At 51.2% G+C, this 4,050-nt stretch overlaps 1 long non-coding RNA gene across 1 annotated transcript in view; it reads right to left on the reverse strand.

Moving 5' to 3' along the window:
• Window positions 1–2,742: 2,742 nt before the first annotated feature.
• Window positions 2,743–4,050, reverse strand: part of LOC106150081 — a 10,965-nt gene continuing 9,657 nt past the window's right edge. The window contains exon 3 of the long non-coding RNA XR_001236674.1: window positions 2,743–3,283. This is a non-coding gene — a long non-coding RNA (uncharacterized LOC106150081). The remainder of the gene's footprint in view (window positions 3,284–4,050) is intronic.

The following is a 4,050-nucleotide window of genomic DNA, read 5'->3' on the forward strand; positions in this document are numbered from 1 at the left end:
GGGGCACCATGAGGAGTTAAGTTGACTCAGCGAATTTGGCCTGAGCAGTCAGGGTAGCTTCATGACTTCTGGGCCTTGGGCTCAGCCTGGAACAAGTGTCAATCTGAGAAGTCAGGGCTGAGGAGATGGAAGGCCTTCCAGTAGAGGGTCCATGGGCACTAAGGCACTCAGGTCTGCAGCAGCCAGAGAGAGCCTTATCCTGTGGAGTGTGTGTGTGCTGACTATGGCTGGAGATGAGGCTGAAATTTGAGGCCTGAACCTGAAGGATCTTGAGTGCCTTTATCATGTGTGTGGTATCATGTGCTGAACGACTTTAAGCCAAGAGTCATCCATTGGATATTGACTGGAAGCCAGTGCAGAGAGCGGCTGGGCTGATGATGAAGGGAATCCAGGAGAAGCTGCTGGTGTCATCTGCTGGCGACCTTAGGGCAGTTGTGCTCAGATTCTTGGTATTCCAAACAAAGAATAGGGCAGGACACTCAAAAGGAGTAACAAAAGTAAGATTTATTAGAAATGAAAGTTCGCTCCACAGGGTGCAAACAGACCAGTGAGAAGCACTCACAGCCCCAACAGGGGCAGGTACTGGGTCTCTTAAGGTCCTCAGATTATGGGAGGATCTTAGATGGGAACTGACAGGAGTCATGGCCCAACAGAGTATCTGATTTAAGCATGTGTCAAGAGGGAGAGTTTTGACCACACAATGTTTTTAGAGGAAGTGTCATGGCATCCGAAGTGTGGAGGGGTGATATTGAAACCACAGTGCAAAGGAGGCCGGAGGAGGCCAAGGTCATGCACTTTTGGTTTGGGGCATGGCTGGGGGTTGTGGGGGGAGGCAGAGTGACTTTTTCTATTGGTTTTCTGATATTTTAACACAGTTGCCCTTGCTCTTTTTGGTTTTTTCAGTTCTTTATCCCATGGCTTTCTGTTGTTTGTTTGTCCTAGCTCTACTTCCAGGGGGATAAGGTGAGGTCTGAAGAGCAAGCAGGTGGGGTGCAGTCAGACCCAAGCAGGTGGAAAAAGCAGAAGTGACAGGGACTCAGGGATTCATTAATGTGTGTGATAAGGGAGAAGTGGAGTCAAAGATGATTCAGGGGTGCAGTGTGCTTGTTTTCCAAAGGAATATCAACAGTCATGAGGACATTAGCCAGTGTTAGCTGAGCACTTATTATGTGCTAGGGAATAGTCTCAGCACTTTGCATACAGGGCCTCTTTTAATCTTCACAGCAATTCTGAGAAGTACCTCCCTACTTCATCCTCCATTTACAGATGAGGAAACCATCTCAGAAAGGTTAGTAACTTGCCCCAAGTCACGCAGCAGGCCCAGAGCTGGCATTCAGGGCAGCCCTCAGCCCCTCTGTCCTCCTATTTTTCTCCCTAGTCAGCCTCAGTTCTGGGCTCCTGCCAGGCCATCTGCATCCTGCCTGACCACCCAGGCTCTCAGGCACGGCCCTGCCTCACCCAGCTGTCTTCCAGGGCTTTCCTACACAAGAGTTCGGCCTCCTCAGCCTCAAGGAGCCCTACCCTTCTCGTCTATCCCCCAGCAGCACACTAGCTGAGCCCTACACTGGGCCTGCCCGGTGTGGAGTCTGGAGACATGGCGGGAGCAGACTTGGCCCGTGCCAGAGCTCCGCTGACTGCTACGACCGCCCTTCCTGAGGCACCAGTGGCTCCAGTCTTCCCCATTATCTCTCAGCCCCTTTTTGCTCATAGCCCTACTGTGGTCAAACCATTTTCTACTTCTGTGGGTTGTGACTGCCCACCCCATGGGAAGCAAGCTCCCTGCTACAGGTTGAATTGTGTCGCCCTCTCATTCATATGTTCATGTCCTAACCCCCAGTATTGTGACTGTATTTTGAGATGTGGTCTTTAAAGAGGTGATTAAGGTTAAATGAAGTCATTAATCTGGGCCTTAGTCCAGTATGACTGATATCCTGAAAGAAGAGGAAGTTAGGACACAGACAAGGACAGAGAGGTGACTCTAGGAAGACCCCGGGGGACATGGCCATTAAGAGGTCAACATGAGGAACTCCAGAAAGAAAAAAAAAAAAAACAACCTGATCATACCTTGACCCCCAACTTTTGACCTCCAGAACTGTGAGATAATAAACTTCTGCCTCTGACTGGCTGGCACTCTCTGAAGGAGCCTCCCTGTCCTACTGACTGCTTCCTCTCCAAGGTCTGCCTCTCCCCCACCCCCATAATCAGGCTCTCGGTCCCTATTGACTCCATGGGTGTGAGTGTGTGTGTGCTTGTATATATCCTGTGTGCAAAGATCTGAGGTACAGTGTGATGTGGGTGCTTAAGTGCATTGCCTGGGAGGGAGCGGGTGTGCATGCCAGTGTGCAATGCTCACCGTGTGTGAGGAGGCACAGGGACTGCAGGAATGTGTCAGTGGTGCTGTGTCTGAGCTTTCCTGGAAAGCACACATCTGGCCATATCCACAGGAGTGTGTTCTTGTCCTCATGTATCTGTGTTAGCGACCTGAATCTGGGCCTCTGCATGGCATGCACACGTGTCCATCCCATGCTTCCAGGGATGTCCCATGGCTGCAGAGGTGAGGGGATCTCTTGTGGGGGTCAAGGTGTGATCAGGTTGTTTTTTTTTTTTTTTCTTTCTGGAGTTCCTCATGTTGACCTCTTAATGGCCATGTCCCCCGGGGTCTTCCTAGAGTCACCTCTCAGAAGTCTTTTCTGAGATGGTTTCCTCATCTGTAAACAGAGGATGAAGTGTGGAGCTACTTCTGAGAACTGCTGTGAGGATTAAACGAGGCCCTGTATGCAAAATGCTGAGACAACCGCCTAACGCAGTAGCTGCTGGCTCCTTGGTAACACAGACAGCTTCTGAAGCAAGACGCAGGCAGGGCAGAGCTAACATGGGCTACACTGTGGTGGCGCCACGGAGGGGAATTCAAGGCAGTGCTGTCCTCCCACTCTCGCAGGGGCTGCCTCTCCAATGGCCACTCTTTCAGTTGACTGCTGCCTAGGTGACGTGCCCCTCCTCTGGAGCGCCGGTCCCCTGCACCTTGAGTTGCTCTTGTTGAGATGACAACGATTACGATATTTGATGGTTGCTGAGATAATGGTGATGTTTTATTCCTCCCTCTGTAGTTTCTTTCTGCCCTTTTCTTCGGTCCAGCAAGGACCTACTCTGTGCTCATTGCTCCAGTAGAGGTATGCGGCAGGATAGAAGAAAGGCATCCGGCAAACGTTCTTAGCTTGTCTTTTCAAAAGTCTAAACCCAGGGGCACTGAGAGGCTCCGCAGAGGAGAAGGAAGAGAAGCAGGCTGCGTGGAGAAGATACCACACGGATGAGACAGAGCCTTTCCTACCAGCTCAGCAAGGGTGGGCTCAATCGCAAATGCTGGCACAACAGCGACTGGCCAGGTCATGCCCCCTGATCTGTGTGCTGAGAGCTCACTTACATTAACACAAACTGTTCCCAGCGGTCTCTGCAGAAGCGTGTGGAATCTCAGGGAGGGCTCACAGAAGAAGCTCATGTCATTATTCCCCTTCTAAACATTGAGAAACTGAAGCCCAGAGAAGCTAGCTTGTCCCACAGTTACTGTGAGACCAGTGTAGGACTTCCAGCATCTTAATCCCACTGTGTCACAGATCTTCCTTACCACCCTCCCTACCAACCTTGTCAGTAGATTCCAGACCTAAAATGCAAATCTGAGGTCACATCTCCACTCCACGCTTCAGCCCTCTCTTGACATCTTTGTCCTGGGGATTGAGCCCAGCCTCCCTCTTCAGGGTTCTCTTGGGACCTGCACCCACCCATCCTTCCCTACCCTTCCTTTCCCTTCTCTACCCTTCCCTTCCCTTCCTTTCTCTTCCCTTCCCTTCCCTTCCCTTTCCTTTCCTTCCCTTCCCTTCACTTCCCTACCCTTCCTTTCCCTTTCCTTCACTTCTCTACCCTTCCTTTCCCTTTCCTTCCTTCCCTTCCCTTCCCCTCCCTTCCCTTCCCTTCCCTTCCCCTCCCCTCCCTTTCCTTCCCTTCCCTTCCCTTCCCTTCCCTTTCCTTTCCTTTCCTTTCCTTTCCTTTCCTTTC

The sequence above is a fragment of the Chinchilla lanigera genome, unplaced genomic scaffold (assembly GCF_000276665.1).
Source record: "Chinchilla lanigera isolate Chin_1 unplaced genomic scaffold, ChiLan1.0 scaffold00063, whole genome shotgun sequence".
In the NCBI taxonomy this organism is placed as follows: domain Eukaryota; kingdom Metazoa; phylum Chordata; class Mammalia; order Rodentia; family Chinchillidae; genus Chinchilla; species Chinchilla lanigera.